Consider the following 22,500-nt stretch of genomic DNA (forward strand, 5'->3'; position numbering starts at 1 on the left):
TCAGTTAAAGTTCAGACAGTGTCATGTGACAACTTGCTGGGGCTACTTCCTGGAGCCTAGCAGCAGGAAGTTTAGACAGTGTCATGAGACAACTTGCTGGTGCTGCCTACTGGACTCTAGCAGCGGGAAATTTAGACAGTGTCACGTGACAAGTTGCTGGGGCAGCCTGCTGGAGCCTAGCAGCAGGTATAAAAAAGAGGAATTTGACATGACAATTAGTCGGACACTTACACTCGTTGATGCTGCATCGAAGAGGCCAGGGAATAGAAGACAAAAGACATGCACCCAACACCAGAGCTGAAGACACCTCCGAAAGGGGGGGGGGGCCGCCACGTCAAAACGGTAGAGGAGTAGGGGCTGAAACCAGACGTGGTTCCTCCTGATGATGTCTTGAGCTAACTGGATCCTATAAAGGAGCTGTTGTGGTAGCAGACCACGAAACATGGTTGAAATTCCTCCTATATATATATATATATATATATATATATATATATATATATACACACATATACATACACACATATATATATATATATATATATATATATATATATATATACATATATACATATATATACATATATACATATACAAATATATATATATATATATATGCATACACACACACACACACGCACACATATATATATATATATATATATACATACATACATATACATATACAAACACATATGTACATAAATATATTTTCTGTTTTCTCGTCCTGTTTATTTCTGTGTTCCTTTCTGTCGAAGAGCGTAGGCATGAAATGTAAAAGACTTTCTTACTTCCCAAGCATTAAACTAATACATATGTTTGCTGTTTACACATCCGTCTTCATCTTTTGTTTTTTTGTAAATTCTCACTATATATATATATATATATATATATATATATATATATAAAGATATATACATATATACAGGGCTTGGACAAAATAATGGAAACACCTAGCATCATAGCATCATAATTTTGAAACATCTATAAAACCATTAAAAGCTTGTTTATTTTAATGTTTTGGGATTTATTATTAGTTTTGCTTAATATGTTTTGCTAAAATTGCTGTTTCTTTTCAGATATCATCAGAAAAAGGTAATTAGAATTCATTAAAATGACAGAACGATTGGACTTTCAAAGAAACCAAATTGTTGGTGCTCATATGGCAGTTGCTAACGTAATGAAAACAGCCGAAATGTTTGGTGTATCAAAAAGTACTGTCTTGAAAGTAATGACAGCCTTTGAGAAAGAGGGAAAAAGCTCCTTGTTGAAACAAAACTCCGGAAAAAACCCAAAACTTTCAGCTAGGAACTGTTGGACTCTTAAGTGAATTGTTAAAAAGGATCACAAAACTACAGCTCCCAAAATTACTGCAAAGCCTAATGACCACCTCAGGAACCCAGTTTCCACAAAATCTGTTCGCCGAGAACTGCACAAAGTCGGATTTCATGGGAGGGTTGCACTCAGAAAACCACTACTTTCAAAAACAAACATTGCAAAGTGTTTAGAGTGGTCCCTAGAGAAGTGGAAGAATGTTATTTTTTTGGACGAGTCATCCTTTATCTTATTTCCAACCACCAGCTAAATATACGTGTGGAGACAGCCAAAAGAAGCATTTGACCCAGACTGCCCACTTCCAACTGTTAAACATGGAGGAGGATCTGTAATGATCTGGTGGGCTGTATCTTGGAAATCTGCCAGCCCAATGGTTTCTCTTCATGGCAGAATTAATAGTCAAGACTATTTAAGCATTTTATCTGATCAAATTCATCTTATGCTTGCAGAACTTTCTGGAGGGAAATGCAATCTTTCAGGATGATAGTGCACCAATTCACACAGCTAAAGTTGTTGCTGAATGGTACTAGCAACATTCTAGTGAAGTTGAACATCTTATCTGGCCACCACAGTCTCAAGATCTCAATATTATTGAACATTTATGGTGCATTTTAAGAAAAAAGTGAGGAGTCGATATCCTCCACCACCATCACAACAAGAACTAGAGACTGTTTTAGCTGAAGAATGGACAAAAATTTCTTTGGAAACAATTCAAACTTTGTGCGAGTCCATATCTCATAGATTTCAAACTGTAATTACTGCCAAAGGCGATCCTGCCCCATATTAAAATAAATTTGTTTGAAATTTTAAGGTGTTTCCATTATTTTGTCCAACCCCTGTATATATTGTGTGTGCATGTGTGTGTGCATGTGTGTGTGTATGTGTGTGCATATGTGTGTGCATGAAATAAAATATTTCAAGAACTGCACTTAGATTGCAGACTTGGTTCACCAAAAGCAGTTGTTCTCATTCAGGATCCATAAAAGATTTCGCTGTTGAGGTTTGTGTGCAATAAATTGCTTATACTCCTAAAATACATAAAAAAATTTTTTTTTTAATATAATTCTTAATAATATTTAACTATATAAATATTATAGGATTTTTTAATACATGAAATGGCTATGAGGGTCTATCTAAGGAAAACTGGAAAATAAAGGGGTCCATTGGCAAAAAAATAGTTGAGAAACACTGACCTAAAGCATACCACTATTTCTCCATAGCCTTCAAAAGACTTCCCTTCTTCCTTTTGCCAAGTACTACAAAGTCGCTGTTGTCATCATCGTCATCACTACCATCATTATTCACCTTCCATATTCCTTGCTGGCATGACGGATACCCTTCCTAATACGTATCACTTTACAGCATGCACTCAATGCTTTGTTTCATGTCACTAGCACTAAATAAGACTGTCATGTAGGTGGGGGAGGGCAACTTTATGCTAGAAGATAAGGGGCAAAAAATGGCTACAATTAAAAAAGGAAGCATGAGCGTAATGAAGAGTGGAGCAGAGAATGTAGGAGATGGCTGATAGTGCTGAGCAGCAAAGTGATAAAGACAAAATCACATCTAAAAAAGTCATAGTTTAATTTCTGTTTGGAATCTTCAAAACTTTAGTCAATAATTTTATCATTTACAATAACTTCTATGTTTGTTGCAAAAGCTGTATCAGTTTCAAAGATAATAGTGGAGACAATGACCACTGTCTAAGAAAGAAAAGCAAAACATGACATGATTAAAGTAATAGTTTGGTACCCATATATTGACATTGTATGTAGTGTTTCTCATATCTTTCATTGAAACCATTCATTTATTGATTTATGGTTTGGGAATGTTTATTGTAAAAGCACACAAGATGTTATATCAATACAATCTACTAATGGCTAAAGAGTGGTTTAGAGGTAGAATGCTGCATAATGAAGTTTACAGCTCAGAGTTCTTTTTGTCTCTCTGTCTGTCTGGTAGATTTTTAAATTTCTTATTTGCAAGATTCCACCTCCACCATCACCACCATTATCGTCATCATCATTTCTTTATGAATTGGTCATCCAGAGAGCAAAGAGCTTTCATCGATGGTTGGGTAATAGGGTACTCGATAATCAGATGAAAGGTTGTTATTGTTGTTGCTATTGTTGCGAACTTCTAGAGTCAGTTCTCATCAAGCAGACATACCATAAAAGGCATTCCAGCTATGATAATCCAATCTCTTTTTCAGATTAGGTGTTTGTATGACCATATTATCTGATGTGCTCTCCCATTTTATAAAAAAAAAAACAATAGGATGAGATACAAAAGAAATTTGGCTGCTGTTTCTAGCATCATGTAGATGTTCCTTCATTGCTTCAAGCTGTGAAACTGGTGATCTGCATTCTATCATCATCAAGCAAGTGATGTTTAACTGGAGTCCTTATCTATTTTCTGAAAGGGGCTAATATTTCTGCTATATAAGTATATTTAGATTTAGACAAGGCTGTGTGAATTTTGAGTTCCCTTGGTAAGCACATGGATCTTTCCTAACATGGAGCATATTGGGCAAGTGTTTTCTATTATAGTGCCTAGGGTGGCTGAATATCTTGCAAGTGGAATTGGAAGCTTATTGATTTTATAGGGTTGGCTGTGTGGCAAAAAGCTTGCTTCCCAACCCCATGGTTGTGGGTTCAGTCCCACTGTGTGGCACCTTGGGAAGGTGTTTTCTACTATAGCCTTGGGTCAACCAAAGCCTTGTGAATGGATTTGGTAAATGGAAACTGTGTGTGTGTGTGTGTGTGTGTGTGTCTCTCTCTCTCTTTCTCTCTCTCTCTCTCTCTCTCTCTCTCTCTCTCTCTCTTTCTCTCTCTCTCTCTCTCTCTCTCTCTCTCTTTCTCTCTCTCTCTCTCTCTCTCTCTCTCTCTCTCTCTGCATGAATGCTAACATTTCCTGTCATTGCATGATACCGTCTGAATAAAACAGTGATGTCATGTTTATATGCTCTGTGAGATAATACATTCTATCTCTCTGTGCTTTCAAAGACCAGTGGAATAAAATGATTCCTAACTTGAAAAACAGGTAAGAGTTGATGACATGAAGGTCATCCCTCATAAAATATTAACATAAATATATCTCTATTCAACTCATGCCAGCATGAATAAAAAAATGAACTCCAAAATGTGGCAGTAAAAATGAGCGCACAAAAAAGAATGAACATTAGTTGTTTTAGCAAAAACCTAACTGAAGAAAAATTAGTATTTAAGCATGAGATAATGATATTTTTGTTAAGTTTTTTGGTGCTCATTTACAAAATTAGTTGCATTCCAAGGAGAATATTTCCAAATTAACAAGTATTGGAAGTCATTATAAGTAGGTGTGGTTCAAATTTCCATTAGCTGCTTCGTTTTATTTTTTTAATACATTAAGAAAACAATTGTCGCATAAACATCTTCATGTACTTCTTCACGAGCATCTAATACTCTAAAATAAAATAAGTTGAATATTCCAAAAGAGGAAAATCTAGCCAGAAGACAAACATATATATATGTATGTTTGTATGTACATATGTATGTATGTGTGTGTATGTATGTATGTGTATATGTATGTATTTATGTGTGTATGTATGTATGTATGTATGTATGTATGTATGTATGCACATACATATGTAGATATACTGAGAGAATTTTTCAAATAGAAATAGGTAGTTTTCATAATGGATAGTTCATATATGAATGTAATAAAAATGTTTCTTGGAATACTAAAACTCAGGCAATTAGTTCTTGAACAAAGAAGGGGAAAGACTGCAACATTATTTTAATGGAAGAAAGGTAATAGTTGGGTTAGTTTTTAAAAAAATGAGTTTGTTGCTGCTGCTGTTGCTGTTGTTGTCTTTGGATTTAAGATAGGTAGATGACATGTAATAGAAGACACAATGATCACTTTTTTCTCAAACTACTTAGTATGTAGTTTGAGGCATTGGGTTTTGTATTATTTTATCTATGTTTTCACTTGATCATAACTGAAATCCTAGCAAGATATTTAGCTTCTAGGACATTTACTTTATAACAACAGCAATTGTAGTCATAGAAAATCTTAATGCATTTCTCTCAGTTTCTGTTTTATAGAGGACAAATCCTATCTGAAAGTATTTTCATGGCCATAATATGCTTATTGCTACAAGGTTAGGGAAAATATATGGTATATTTGAAAATACTACACTATTTTGTACAAACCCATGTTCTTTTATTATGTTCTCAGCATGATCAAATGATTAAAAAGTTTGCTTTTCTTTTCATCCTTCTAAAAATGAAGAAATACATATTGGGGTTGGAGTAATCAACTAATAACTATTTGGCCACCCCCAAATATGACTGCAGTTTAAAGACTGAAACCAGGAAAAGATACGAAAATAACAAAGTATAGAGTTGTTAAGATGCCCAAAACTGTATTTTCATATATTCTGTGAACTTCTAAACCCTAAAAGAATCAATTTTCATCACATATATATCTCCAGTCAAATGAAAAATATTCTTCCTGTATTCAACATGCAAGATTCTTGATGTGAACCTGTATGCTGAAACATATATTTTCTGCAGGGAGGGTCACTATTCCAATAAACATGCACACCAGTTTTATTTTACTTTATTATTCACATTTGGTTATCTATTTAACAAATGAACTAATAAATTATTTGATTGATTACACTGTGTAACAAAATTTTTATTTTTATTTATTTATTTTTTTGTCTTTGTTCAGTAAGTGTTATTTCCTATTTGCTTCTATCTAGAAATAAAACAAAAAATGACTACGTCTCCCTTCAAAATTTGTTTCATGTCCTGGAGACCAATGTTTTGAAACTGACCTATTTTCCATTACATTTCAGGCAGATTCATCTCTGAGTTGCTGAAACAGAATTATCAATATAACAAATACTACAGATTGGCTTGTAAGTTGCTTAACCTTAACCACTTGAACTTATCCCTTAGTGGCTGACAATATGTGCATCTCTAATCAAGAACAGGAGTGCACAGTGGAGAAGCATCATAGCCATGTGATGAGAGGGATTCTTTGGGATTTGAATAGATATTGCAGCAAAAGCAAAGTTTGGAGGAAATATTAGCCATTTATCATAGTCTCTAGTTGGTAAGCAAATGGGACAAAAATCATGTTACACAGTGCTATACAGTTAATTAATCAATAAGTTATTTTTGTTGAAGTCCTTTCATTGTCACTTGTGGTCTCTTCATTGTCATACCCACAAGGTCAGCTTCAGGTCTGTAGAATTCTTTTTTTCTTTCTTGCCTTTAACCCTCCAACGCGGAGTATAGGCCACTTATAATTGAATTCCATCTCGCATAATTTCTTGCTTCTGTACTTATACTCTGCCATGAATGTCCTCCTTTCTCTAGTTCCTTTTGTGTTGATCTACACCACAAGTTCTTAGGCCTACCCCTCTTTCTATATCCATCTGGATTCCACTGTAAAGCACATAAAAAAGAATTAAAGCCTGCCCCCACCTCAAAAATACAACAACAAAAAAGATCCTGGTAGAAATGAAGGTCTCTTTTTATAACTTCACAACTGGGATCTTGCAATTTGTTTAGTGTGGTGGACTTGAAAACACCTGTTTCTATTTCTATTTTATTTCTATTTCTATTTATGCTACCATCTATTCTTTCACCTTTGTTGACTTCCATGACTTTGGATTTTGTTACAAGTTATTCTAGCAATTCCTTTATATTAAGATTTATTATTATTATTTTATCATTTTTTATGTAATTAAATAGTGCAAGGTTTCGGTATATTTTAAAACTGAAATTGTAATTGAAGTAAACATTGAAGTCAAAAGAAAAAGAAGTGAAATATAGTCGACTCTTCCCAAATAAGATATTCTAAAAACTGTATATTCTAAAAACTGTAAATAAAGAATTCTTTTCCAAGTTTGTCTGGTTACAGCATGAGCTTGTTTGTAAAATGGACCTTCTACGCACACCGAAAATAAATAAAAACAAAAACAAAAAAAAACAAATAAAAAGACAGTTACTCATTCTATCTAGTGCTGATTAATTACAGTGATCTGATAGTAATTAACGATGTTTTTCAGTGCTGACAGGTCTACTAAAGGTAGCTGAACTGAGAAATGTAAAAATTTAATTTGGAAATATTTTTCCATTTGTAATATTAACAAATATAAGGATGGTGCATTGTCAGAATTATTAGAGTGTTGGACAAACCATGTTACAGTATTTAGTTACTACATATTTCTTTCAAATCATATCAAGGGCAGCTTTGTTTTTTGTGGTTCTGGAGTAGGCTGATAAAATAAAGAACTAAACTAATAATTTATCAGTTGAATACTGCACTAACTCTATCCTCTTCACCTATGTGTTCCCTTGTGCCAATGTCAGAAATTAAGGCCCATTAGTAGAAGTAATAGTAGTGTTATGCCATTGAAAACTATATCTGAATTTCAATGTATCTTATCCTGGTTAAATACCAACCGATATTATCCATTGTATTTATGTGCTGTTGGTTGTTTAAAAAATAGAAATTTTACAATAAATCATTATTCGCGCCATGAACAGCAAAATATGAAATGATGATTTGCATATTTATTGTTAATATGTTCCAGCAAATTCAAATACAAATAAGTTTACTATTGTTGTGTATGTCACAGGAAAAGAAGTTCTCTTTTTACAATGATTTGTATGTCTTGTGTCTTGTCTTTGCTGAAATTATAAAAGAATACTCCCAGCTCTTGTTTAAACTCAAAGGTCCAGGAGTGCTTTTGGCTGATGAGACACAATATTGAAACTCCAATGTGTCAGAATCCCTTACACAAATCAGTTGACTGCATTATAAACACATTGTTGTTGTACAGGGAGAAATTGTTCTCCTGTTCCTGTGACATACACAACAGCAATCAGCATATCTGCATTCAAATCTGCCTGAATGTATTAAGTATAAATATGCAAGTCATTGTTAGAATATTTATTCTGTGTTACGAACACATTGTCATTGTAAAGGGAGAAATTGTTCTCCTGTGACATGCACAACAGTGATCAGCATATCTACATTTAAATCTGCCTGAATATATAAAGAATAAATATGCAAGTCATCATTAGAATATCTATTCTATGTCAGAATATGATGAAAACATTGGGAGAAAGAATTGTCAGCTAACTCAAGGGAAAAAAAAAAAATCTTGTCATATTTAATTCAATTACAACTCTTTATGTTCTGTGTTCAAATGTGGTTGAGGTCAACTTTGCTTTTCATCCTACTGGGGTTGATTGAATAAAGTAACTATAAAATACTCGACTTAATTTAATTGACTTACTTTCTAAAGATGTGTATAGTCTTGTGCCTATATTATAAATAAATATTACTGCTATATGACCAATTAAAGAAAGATACTTGACTACACTGAAAGGACAACCATGGTAAATAGTCTTTGGCATGTGCCTATAAGAATGGCTCTCATGACATTGTTATGAACTGCGCATACAACACGATTGTTTCTAAACAATGATACTACAAATACAAAATATATTTCAAATTACTTTTGGGAGAAATATTTTCCAACAATATTTAGTAGCAACAAGCAAAGAAAATAAACAATTATTCATATTTGCTTAATAGTTATAAATTTATTCTTTCTCTTATAACTTCTGGAATGTAATAGGACAAGAACAGAAGAAAATATATATTGTGAACAACTTTTAATATTCTGCAATTTAAAACTGCTGCAGACATGTATCCGTTTTTCTATTTTTTTTCAACATAATTTATCAAATTTCTCTATTCTGTTTAGAAATGGAACATATATATATAAAATATCTAAATTTTGTATAGGTATGATAATAAGCTACAAAAGTATAACCTGACTATAATTTTTCTTTTATGGAATTTCATGAAAATGAAGTCCCTCTAACTTTTAAACTAAAATCCTCTCAGCATTTAGTTACAAATTTAAATTATAGATACAAGTATTTTATATTTGAAATTGCTATCTGAATCAATTATATTATCTTTTAAAATTTTCTTTTTAATGTGCTTTTTATAGCCTTATAAGGATATTTCAATAAACAGGTTGCAAAAGTATAATCAAAAATGATTTGAGAAAAACTTTTAAAGATTTATTTGCCTGCATTCTTTCAAATTTTATTTGATAAATCTATCAAGACACCCTGAACCCCTTTCTTAGAATCAATATTCCAATTCAAACTACAGGCTTTCAATTTTCTATTTCTCTTTGTACAAAATAAGATTCTAGAGTATTTAGAATGTCATTTTATTTAATGATTTTAGTTAAGTGTTGCTCAGAGAAAGCAGAGCCATTCATATGATGATGATGATAATGACGATGAGAGAGAGAAGGATGATACAATGATGATAATAACGATGATAATGATATCAATAACAAGAACTGTAACAGCAGCAGCAAGAACAACAATAATAACAACTATAATAATTTTTATAATGACATGTGTTTATATATGTAACTGAAACTGTACCAGCCCTTCTTCACATCACATATCACACCCTCCTTGTGTAATTTATACCTCACACCACTTCTTTCATCAACCATCTCTGTAAAGAAAGGGAACAGAGACAAGAAGAGAGAGAGAGAGAGAGAGAGAGAGAGAGAGAAAGAAAATAAAGAGAGGGGGGAAAGTAAGGAAATAGAGAAGGGGAAAATAAAAGGAAGGTAGAGAGAGAAGGGAAGTAAATGATTAAGGTGATGTCAAGGTATACCAGCTGGTCCCAGTTTTCAGCAAGATAACTTTTACATACTTGCTTGGTCTACTAGAATTGTAGCTAAATATCTTCTAAATCACATCATACTGTCTTAAATAAAGATACTAAACAATGTAGCTTCTGATATACAAGAACAACAGAATGGTTACACCTGCAATGCCTTTCATCACAGGTCAGTTCGATTAGACCTGATCTGGAACTAAACAACAACAGCTAAGTTAATTCCAAATCAACAGGATAATGCCTCTGTGTGGTTAATCAACTTGCTAGAAATAGCAGCTAAATTCCACCTATCCCCAACTTACTGACTTAGATTAAGAAAGAACACACCAAACAATCTAGTACTATAAACACAAAGAGGAAATTATATATATATATATATATATATATATATATATATACATGCACACACACATACACACACACACACACACACACACACACACACACACATATACATATATATATATATATATATATATATATATATATATATATATATATGAAATAGGAGAAAACTGTTCAGAGGACTGTTTCTTGTAGTAATGATAATTATTGTTTCTAGCAGAAAGCCTAAAATTTTGGGGAAGGTGTTAGTCAATCTAATTGATGCCAGTACTTCAGTGGTACTTATTTTATCAACTCTGAAAAGCTGAAATATGAAGTTGGTCACAATTCTTATTTGTGTCCATAACAATTCGCAGCTCTCGAGTCAGTCCGAACCCACCATCCGCAGCAGGTCTCCAAGGTGTACAGTTCTAATCCAGCCTGGCTTAGAACTCAGAACATGAAATGCAGCACAAAGTATTTTTCCTGATGTTCTACTTATTTTACCAATCCATCTCTCCTAATAAATTGTTCTCAATTGGCACAAGCTGAGGCGTTTTAAGGGATGAATTAGTTAATTAAAGTAAACTTGGTGCTTTACTAGTATTTTGTTATTCTTTCTATTACAGGCACAAAGCCTGAAATTTTGCTGAGTAGCCAGTCAATTTCATTGACCCCACTGCTCAAATGGTACTTATTTTATGAACAGCAAAAAAAAATGGAAGGTAAAGTTGAACTTAGAACATAAAGCCAGAATAAATGTAACTAAACATTTTGTCCAGTATGTTAATGATTCTGGGAGTTTGCTGCCTTCACTTCTACTTTATCGTATTTACCCTGAAAAAATGAAAGACCAAGTTGACTTTTCTGAGATTTGAGCTGAAAATGTAAAAATATGGCCAGTTTACCATCTGCATAATTGTTTCTGATATAGTTGCAAGCACAAGAATTTGGTAGGAGAATAACAGTTGTATATATCTACCCCCTAGTGGAGGTGCAATGGTCCAGTGGTTAGGACAGCGGACTCACGGTCATAGGATCGCGGTTTTGATTCCCAGACTAGGCATTGTGAGTGTTTATTGAGCGAAAACACCTAAAGCTCCACGAGGCTCCAGCAGGGGATGGTGGCGAACCCTGCTGTACTCTTTCACCACAACTTTCTCTCACTCTTACTTCCTGTTTCTGTTGTGCCTGTAATTCAAAGGGTCAGCCTTGTCACACTGTGTCATGCTGAATATCCCTAAGAACTACGTTAAGGGTACACGTGTCTGTGGAATGCTCAGCCACTTGCACGTTAATTTCACGAGCAGGCTGTTCCGTTGATCGGATCAACTGGAACCCTCGACGTCATAAGCAATGGAGTGCCAACAAAAACAACAGCATATCTACCCCTGTAATTGATTAAAATTTTTTTCTTTTTTCACTACAGAAGGATGAATTTTGAATTTCATAGGCATATTGCCTGAAATTTAGGGAAAGGGGTTTAAATAAATCTACCCTAGTTCTTGATATTTTATTTTACCAACCCCAAGAGGATGAAAGCAAATCTTGACCTATGAGGTTTGAATTCAGAATGTAAAGAGCTGGAACAAATCTTGCATTTACCCACAGTGACGTTAAAAGTTATTAATTCAGTATTCACAATTACACAAACAAATCACTAAAATATTTTCATTTTCCAGTAAATAGCTTATATAATAATTGAATTAGTTCTTAATGTATTTGCTTGATAATTTATATATTTATATTTTTAAAATACCATTTTTGATTAATGATTAAAAGTAATTTCATAAACTTCAAAATAAAAAGAGGAAACTATTGCAATTATTATTTTCAAGAAAACATTCTTGAAAGTATATTAAATATTTATTTTTCTTTACAGAACTTATCTTACTCAATAGAATCCTTTTAATGTTTGTAGTTATTGTTGTTTAGTTTCAGTTTAGTACTGATCACATACTTATGATCAAATGTATTTCAACTGTGATCATACTATCTTCTTGGACCATAATTATTTTGAGTTATGGGGAGTTTTAGCCAGGTTTGCTATGATTGCTTTATATTCACTGAAAAAAGTTGATGTATCCTAAATCAAACAAAAATCAAATTCAAAAGAACTACATTGAACTACATTGGTTACTCTGGTCTCAGCTGTAAATGTCCACCTGTTGTATAGTCATGGAAATTACATGTTGTTGGAATTCTTAAGAACTGTCTCAGGCTATGAGTACCCATTCAACCCATGCCAGCATGGAATGTGGAAAAAAACCATATTTTCTGTCCTACAAGTCAAATTCATTAGATCAAAATTTACAACTAAAAAAAAAAGCTTAGACTTAAACACCAACTTTGGAGGACCAAAATTTCCATGTGAAATGCGGCAGGATTTAGAAAGACAGTGATGATATTTTGAATGTTTATACTCTGTGTTTGCCTTGTATATGATATCAACTTGTGCAGCACAAAATAGTGTGAAATAATTCTGCAACAACCTTCAAATATTATGATTGCTTGCATCCAACAATGTTTCTTAAATAGAAAGAATACTTAAGAGTTTGTCTATTCTTTCAATCTTCCTGTTTTCTTCCTATTAGAGCACAGTATTTGATGCATCAAAAAACTATTAACAAACGTTGTATGGGGTTAAATGAACACAGCAAGGTGTTTAATTCAATACTATTATTTATGCGATCCAGAACCTTCTACTACCTGCATATTAGTAGATGCCAAGAAGGAAGCTTTATGTAGTTACTCAAACTACAAGAATATAGCAACTAAATTTTATTTAAATCGCACCTACTACTTTCAAAAGGGAAGGTCATATTGGATAGAATATAGTTCTGGATGCGATATGTCTTGAAGGAAAAACGAAGATCAACATTGCTAGAAATTGAGATAGGAACAGTTGTTATTTTCTTCATATATTGGTTTCAAATTTTGGCACAAGACCAGCAAATTTGGGAGAGGGGATAAGTTGATTACATCGACTCCAGTTCTTAAATGGCACTTAACTTATTGGCTCTGAAAGGATGAAAGGCAAAGCAGATCTTGGCAGAATGTGAACTCAGAATATGTAAAGGGATGAAATGCCAATAAATATTTTGTCTGACATGCTAATGATTCTACCAGTTTGACGCCTTATTATCTTCATGTATTAAAATCTGTTTTTCCAAGCATTATTTTTCCACACATACACATACATATATACATACATACATACATTCATATATACAAATATGTATAGTATAATAAAAAGGATTAAAATCTGATCTGTGTCCTCAGGAAGCATTTCTACAAAATCTTGGCTCTCAATTGTAGATGTTCTATCTTTAACAATGTAGATGTTCTATCTTTAACAATAAAGCTATCCATACAAGTTGAAATTCCTGGTCAAGTATATTCTTTTCTACTCTAGGCATAAGGCTTGAAATTTTGGAGGACGGAGCAGTCGATTAGATCGACCCCAGTACGCAACTGGTACTTAATTTATTGACCCCCACAAAAGGATGAAAGGCAAAGTCGACCTCGGTGGAATTTGAACTCAGAACGTAAAGACAAACAAAATACCACCAAGCATTTCGCCTGGCATGCTAATGTTTCTGCCAGCTCACCACCTTCCTGGTCAAGCATATTAGTCACAAAATATGTATTGTATTGGAACAACTGCAACTACTGAACTCAAAATAATACCATAAATTATAGTCTTTGTTTCAATATACATATCTTTTACTTGTTTCAGTCATTTGATGTGGCCATGCTGAGGCACAACTTTGAAGAGTTTTTAGTCAAACAAATTGACCCTAGTACTTACATTTTTTAATGCCTGGTACTTATCCTATTGGTCTCTTTTGTTGAACTACTAAGTTGCAGGGATGTAAACACCCCAACACGGGTTGTCAAGCACTGATGGGGGACAATACAGACATAAAGATGCACATAAATACATGCACACACACACACCTATATAAATAAATATAAGAATGATACTATTTCTAAAAATAATATCGTTAGTAGCTGTGAGCATACAGCCATATAGGCAAATTAACAAGGTATATATAAAATATATAGATATATTTATATATACTAGGGTATTACATAAACACCTGCTTCACTAAAAATAGAAGTCAAAATACTTCCAAACCACAGAAGATATGTATATGCATATGTATGTGTATATATATATATATATATATATATATATATATATATATATATACATACATGTGGAGGTGCATGGCTTAGTGGTTAGGGTGCTGGACTCACAATTATGAAGTCATGGTTTTGATTTCTAGACTGAGCATTACTTTGTGTTCTTGAGCAAAACACTTCGTTTCACACTGCTCTGCAATCATTTCATCATCTGACTTGTGGCACATGGTGCACCTCTACAGGTAATGTCGATTTGATGGAGTGAATGAGTTTATGTAAGCACAAATATTTGATCACTATAAACAAATCATGTGTGGTTGTTCGGCAAGAAATTGCCAAACCCTCATATATCATCTAATGACAAGAGAGTCCATTATGTATGTACACATACACACACATACATACATGATGGGCTTCTTTCAGTTTCTGCCTACCAAATCTACTCACAAGGATTCGGTTGACCTGAGGTTAGAGTAGAAGACACTTGCTCAAGCTGACATACAATGGTACTGAATCCAGAACCATGTAGTTAGGAAGCAAACTTCTTACCACACAGCAATAGCCATGCTCATCACATGGTACATACCACCTTCGTCACTGCTACTTTCCCTTTTATTCGAGGGTGTTTTTGCTGCTAGTTACTTGGTAACCACACTGGTGCTGGTGTCATATACAAAGCTCCCAGCACACTCTACATTGGTTGAAAGTAGGAAGGGCATCCAGCTGCAGAAACTAAGCAGAAAGACAAAGCTTGGTACATTCCTTTGGCCTACCAGCTCCTGTCAAACTGTCCAACCCATGCCAGCATGGATAATGGATGTTAAATGGGGGTGATGGTGATATATGTATATATATTCAAATTCTGCTGAGGTCGACTTATCCTTTCAGGGTTGATAAAGTAAGTACCAGTTGCATACTGGGGTCGATCTAATCGACTGCCACCTGCCCCCAAAATCTCAGGCTTTGTGCCTAGAGTAGAAAAGATATATGTATATATACATATATAGAATTATTAATGCAATATATGTTTATCTCCCCTTTTCTTTCATGGTCACAAACAATCGCTGCTTCTTATAGAATAAAAAGGAAGTTTCAATTGATTAATATTAATTGAAATTTTTTGCATTCAGTACACAGCCTGTTAATTAAATAATCCACATTCCTGTCATTAGCTCATTTGAGCTATTTCTCTTGGTTCATTTTATTTTTATACCCATGATGTATAGATGCGTTTTACTTATATCTGTTTTAATGTTCAACATCATAAAATACATATATAAACATGTTGTTGCAATGTAATGTATTTATCTATCTATTTCTCCCTCACTCTTTTAGAAATATATAGTGTTTGATTTATAGGCATGTTAATTGATTTTGAGACAGGGCAAGTAAGTGAAACCACTAAAACAGCAGAAGATCACATATGAGTTTAGAGAGTATGGTAATGGTGTCGACGGTGATAATGGGGATGAATGAGGTGGTAACAGTAATGGTGGTTGAAGATAATGAAATTGATGCATTTATATATTTTACAAACAGTATTTCAGCTGTTCAAATATTTTTCTGTAAGTAGCTACCATTAAGAATAACAAGTGATGTCAAATAGTTTTTTTTAGGTTTTCTTTTTCTCTTTTACCTCATTTTTATGAGACTCTCCACTTTTGACCAACATTTTCAAATATATCTTGCTCTTCATATTTCTACAAACAACTCATCATCATCATCATATCGTTATCCTCCTCTTCTTCATCGTATCATCATCATAATCATTTAACTGCAATAGCATAAATCCTCCTTTAACCATTACAGCTTTCATAATCAGCTGCGGTACTGTGATTGCACAATTAATTACTCCCGGTTGTTCATGGGACTTGAATTCCTAATTGGAATTTGAACTCAAAATGCAGAGCGCTAAAACAGATACTGCAAAGGCAACCCAGCAACCCTTTCAACAATTTTGTCAATCCACCATCCCCGAATAGAATGTTATTCTTTGACTCCAAAATGTAAAGTCAATTTTGGTAGGATTTAAACTCAGAAACTTACAAGAAATACCATGAGACTGTATTTCTTAAAATGAGTTCCATGTAAACAATTCTAGGGTTTGGTTCTGCAAGATAAGGCTTGTTTGTTTGTTTTTACATCCCTCTATCTACTCTTTCATGAGTTTGACGTGTATATTATCAAGTCTGTCTTACAGCTTGATGTAATTCTTGTTGCTAATCATTATCTGCATTTCAAGTAAGGTGTTTTTCAATGAATCATCATCATCCTCATCATCCTCATTTAATGTCTGTTGTCCATGCTGGCATGGGTTTGATGGTTTGACAGGAGCTGACCAGCTGAATGGCTGTTCAGGATCCCAATCTGTTTTGGCACGGTTTCTATGGCCGGATGCCCTTCCTAATGCCAGCCACTTTATAGAGTGTACTGGGTGCTTTTTCACAGCACCAGTATGGGTGCTTTTTATGTGGCACCAATACTTATGAGCCTGCAAAATTAGGAATTCTCAGTTAGAGAGGGTTCCAAGGACAGCCACACTTTTACTTAACTTGATGTGTCTTTCCAAGCACAGTAATCTTTTATAAATGGTATTTACTAGGAAGTGTGAAACTTGAAGCTATAAATGATAGTATGTAATATTGGATTAAAGAAACCCTTTGGATAATAAAAGACAAATGCTGCTTGTGGGACTGGAACCCATATCTCATTGAGACATGGCAGGTGTTCTGCTATTAGACAAAAGCAATTCTTCAAGTTTTTTTTTCCATCAATTTTAGAAACTTAATTCTTACCAGTGGGAATTGTTTCTTGTTAATGTCATAAGAATTTAGAAACTTTGAGAGAAAATGTGAAATAATTCTTTTATGGAATGGTGAAACTCAAAGCAAATAAAGCTATAGATAATAGTGTGTTATTGAGTTGAAAACTCCTTCGGATAGAAAAATGTTGAAGGCTGCCTTTGGGACTTGTTCAGAATAAATTATTTATATATATCTTTTAGTTTTTACTTGTTTCAGTAATCAGACTGTGACTATGAAGTATTTTTAGTCAAATGAATTGGCACTAGCATTTTTTTTAAAGCATGGTTCTCATTCTGTCAGTCTCTTTTACTAAACTATGGGGATGTAAACACACCAACATCTGTAGTCAAGTGATGGTGGGTGGGGGGGACAAACACAGACACACACACACACACACACATAACTGGTTTCTGTCAGTTTCTGTCTGCCAAATCCATTCACAAGGCTTTGGTCAGCCCGAGGTTATAGTAGAAGGTTGTATATGCCCCAGGTGCCATGCAATGGGACTGAATGTGGAACCATGTGGTTGGGAAGCAAACTTCTTAAAATTAATATAGTGAAGGTGCAACGTAAATGTAGGTATGGATTTTGTGATATTTACAAAATCCCCTAAATGTTCTGTGATGAAATAAGTTTGGGGGCCATGGTATTAACTCTTCAGCATTTAGATTATTTTGCCAAATGTAATAATTTATCATTCATTATCTCATAGCTTCAAGATTTTGATCATGTAATTATGTATTTTTTGAATGACATTGTAGAGTTCATGTAAGAGGCTAGATCTGTCTAGTTTGAACAGAAAATAAGTAGAATATTTGGGCTAGATAAAGGGTAAAGACCCTTTCAGTCATGAATGACCATAGGATTGCATCTAGAAAATTAGCCTTTGTGTCACAAGTCTGGGCAAAATTGTTTATGAAACACCATGCATACCAGCCTCTCCTCTCCACTCTACCAATGTTATCCAAGAGAAAGGCAAAAGCCAATACAACTTGGCACCAGTGATGTTGTAACTCATTTCTATAGCTGAATGAACTGGAGCAAGGTGAAATAAAGTGTCTGGTTCAAGAAGTTCAAGAACACAACTCACAGCCTGTTCTGAGAATCAAACTCAATATCTCATGATTGTGAGCCTGATGCTCTAACCACTGAAACATATGGTTATTTTTAATGCTAAAAGTTTAACGCATTCTGTTTGATAATTTAATAAAGCTGCTAATTTTCCCACAACCACTAATACACAGTGTTTCCTCTCTTAATGATTTTTCAAGCTCAACCAGCAGGTGTGGCTGTGTGTTTAAGAAGCTTGCTTTCCAATCATATGGTCTTGGCTTCAGTCACATTATGCAGCACTTTGGGAAAGTGTCTTCAAGTCAGTCAATGATGACAGTCTTGTGAGTAGATTTGGTATATGGAAACTGAAAAAGACCTGTTGTATATGTGTAAGCATGCATATATTTATACATGTATTTTTACGCATATGTTTGTGTGTACCCTAGTCTAGACCAGTGCTCTGCAACCATTTTTCACTTGTGCTACACTTATATTCTTTTCAAAATTCAGCAGAACACCTGGACTAAAACTGTCACTAAAATCATAGGGAAAGAATTATATTCAGGTTACACTGTGACATACCTAGCATCATCTCGTGACACACCAGTGTGCCATGGCATACCAGTTGCAGAACACTGGTCTGGACATCATGCAATGACTGTGAATGAGCTGAGCAATCACTGTCATACAAGTGAGGTTGTTTGTTTCCTGCCTTCCATGATAAACATATCTTGCTATGGTAAGATATTACCTTATTTGGAAACAGGTAAGGATTGTAGACAAAAAGAGCATCCAGCTGTCGAAATCTGCCTCTACAAATTCTGTTTGCCCTATGCAAACATGCAAAAAGTGGATGTTAAATGATGATGATGGTTATGTGAACTACCAAGTTGCATAACGCTCTCTCCTCATTACCTAAGCCAATCTGACATACTCATTTCTCCTTCATTCACATTCCCTAAATTGTCTCACCTATTACTCCAAAATTTTTCCACAATTACACTTCTCCCAGACTTCCTACCTGTCCAGAGATATATCTCTCTGGAACTTGATTCCTGGTCATGTAGTTGTTATTGTTGTTTAACCCCACCTCCACCCTCATTCCAAGTCAGTCATGACTGAGTCAACCAGTGATCAAAGATGTTCCACATATGACCATCCTGAAGTTTTGTATATTCAAGACAACATTATCCTATGTTTTCTTTTTGAAGATAGTAGCATCTGATTTGAGAGAGATTTGGCAGAAATGTCTGGAGATCTAGCAACTGTTTAAAGATGACCTCACATTTGACCCAGACATGAAAATTCAAAATTTTAAACTACGTTAAATGCAAGCCTTTATATTCAACAAAATGGTCTCAAGCTTTCATAATTCCAGTGGTGTCTATCAGTTCCATATGATATTAATTACAATACTTGTTCATTAACGGTATATTTCTTAATAAACATATCTAATATGTTTGTACATCAGTGTGTGTATCCATATCCTAGAACCTTCATATGCAATGTTTTTATTTTTTTTTTTTTGGGGGGGGGGGGGAATGATCATACCATTTTTTTGTAGACAAGAATCAGATAAGGCTTAGAAATTGTAAACTGAGGATACCGACTAATTAGTTGGTCATGCCTGTGTAATTAATCACTGCTAGATACGGTAGGACATCTTGCAAATACAAGATTGATCACTTTATTAAATTTTCAAGAAATGACTTCTCCTTCTCCACTTCCTGCGCCTCCTCCTCCTCTGCTTCTTCTTCCTCTGCCTCCTTCTCTGCCTTCTCCTCCTCTCCTCCTTTTCCTCCTCCTTATGCTTGTCTAAGACCTAAAAGATTCGGTTGTTTATCTCAAGGTCAACTACCATCCTATAACAAACTAATGATCAGAAGCATTCCAGTTATGACCTTCCCTTCCACACACTCCACCACTATCACCTCACCTCCAGTACCACCACCCTCCACCACTACCAGATACAGCATCTAAAGATTACTTTATAATATTATTCAATATATTCCTTTTTCATTTTCAAGACAGTACAACATGATTTGATGAAGACTATTTACTGTTTGCTATTTCTAGCAGGTCATGGAACCATGTAAAGACTTTCCTGTGATTGTTTGTCAGATTGGATTAGATTGGAATGGTTTATTCAGCTGTTGGCTATGAATAACAAGAGTCCAGAATAACAAGGCACAAGTAAAGAGAGCAAATTCATTCACACAGAAATTCATTTCCTGTAGTAAACCCTTCAACAGTTACATAACACTTTGAATGTAAAAATTATGAATAAAATATTAAACAAACAGGAAACGCCAGAGTTGAAATCTTATAATTTAAAGTGCAACTACTAAAATTCTATTTAAATATTTTTTTAAGGAATTTGAGGGCGGTTGTTAGGATTTATTTCCATGTTGTTTATTTTGGGGGCTTTATTGTGAGGAGTCATAAATTGGCTTGATAAAGATGGAGTATAACAATTAAAATTTAATGGAGTTAATATTTTAGTTCAGGGAGAGGCAGAGAGAGAGAGAGAGAGAGAGAGAGAGAGAGAGAGAGAGAGAGAGAGAGAGAGAGAGTATATGTGTATGTGTCTATGTTTGTGTGTATGTGTGAATACAGAGAGGAAGAGAGAGAAAGAGGGAAAGGTAGAAAGAGAAAGGAAGAGTAAGAGAGGAAAGAGAAAGAAAAAGAGTGTGGGGAGAGAAAAGAAGAAATGAGAGAGAGAGAGAGAGAGAATGTAGATGTAAAAGAAGAGTTGTGTGCTTGTGAAAAAGAAAGAGTTTATAACTGTATGTGTGTGCAAAGAGAGAGAGAGAGAGAGAATGAGAGGAAAATAGAGAGAGCGGGATGATAGAAAGGCAGAAAGTAACAGGGAGAGAAAGAGTAAGTGAGAGAAAAGCGAGAGAGAGAATGGCAGTGTAAAACAAGAGTTGTGCTTTGATGAAGAAAGATTATATATCTATGTGTGCAAAGAGAGAGAGAGAGAGAGAGAGAGAGAGAGAGAGAGAGAGAGAGAGACGGAGGATGAGAGAGAAGCAGTCTGTTACTTGCTGATGAATTACATTATTAGTTATATCTCTGCAGGTTGTAATTCTTCTGCTAAGGCTAAACTACCTGAGACAAAAACAGTTTTAATGTATTCATATTTAAATTTAAATTTAAACCTTCCATCACAATTATATCAAAGAACCTTTTGTTAAATATTGTTCCAGCCAGCAGCTTAGTAAGGAAGAGTCAGTTGTTTTACTAAATAACCTCCAAATTCTGGATTATTTTCAAAATAAATTCAAACATGTAGGAATTGTTGTTTCAATAGAAACATGATCTTTGAAAGGTTAAAGACATGTTTTGCTGTTGTTGTTTTTGTTTTCCATGTCAGAAGATGAAAAGTGCTGTTCATAATCCTTTGCTGAACTACCACATCAGGTGGTAAGAAGGGCAGATCAAAATGTGTTAATCTTTAATCCAACATCCTGCCTTATCTGCCTATCAAGCGGGCAGGTTGTGGTGTTATACCAGGTGATGGATTAAATCAGTGGTTCCCAAAGAGGGTGGTATTGCCCCCCCCCCCACCTTAGGAGAAATAGAAAAAAGTGGGGTGACCAAAAATGGGTGATAGGTGCAAAAGAACCCAAAAATAATAGGTTAATTAGGTTAAGTTTTATTTGTGGAATACAATTGTCTTGAATTTGCTGCAGACAGTGGTCTGTGTTTATAGGGGTGAGTGAGTGTGCAGATGTGGGCTAGGAATGTGACCTGGGGACTAAGGGGGTGGCAGACTGAAAAACTTTGGGAGCCACTGGATTAAATCTTAAATCTACCACTCAAGAAAATGAACAGCCTTGCCATCAGGTTTCCTCACGAGGCTTTGGTAAGCTCTTGGCTATAAGTGAAGATAATTGCTCATGAAAACATGCAATGGGATCAAACATTGTTTTACATTTCTGCTGTAGGCACAAGGCTTGAAATTTTAATATTTAGTTAAGAAAACAAAACCCATTAGGTTTTTAGTTGAAATCCTGCAAAGATGATCTCTGAAGTTAACCTTTCTATGGTTGACAAAATAAACTATCAGTTAAGTGTTCAAGTTGATCTAATGGATTGTTCCCTCCTT

At 34.5% G+C, this 22,500-nt stretch overlaps 1 long non-coding RNA gene across 1 annotated transcript in view; it reads left to right on the plus strand.

Moving 5' to 3' along the window:
- The window catches only part of LOC106884057 (uncharacterized), a 31,155-nt gene extending 9,987 nt beyond the window's left edge, over nucleotides 1–21,168 (plus strand). Inside the window, exons 2-3 of the long non-coding RNA XR_001411193.3 lie at nucleotides 6,179–6,241; nucleotides 20,466–21,168. This is a non-coding gene — a long non-coding RNA (uncharacterized LOC106884057). The remainder of the gene's footprint in view (nucleotides 1–6,178; nucleotides 6,242–20,465) is intronic.
- Nucleotides 21,169–22,500: the final 1,332 nt, after the last annotated feature.

Source organism: Octopus bimaculoides, chromosome 4, assembly GCF_046866305.1.
Source record: "Octopus bimaculoides isolate indiv1 chromosome 4, ASM4686630v1, whole genome shotgun sequence".
Taxonomy (NCBI): Eukaryota; Metazoa; Mollusca; class Cephalopoda; order Octopoda; family Octopodidae; genus Octopus; species Octopus bimaculoides.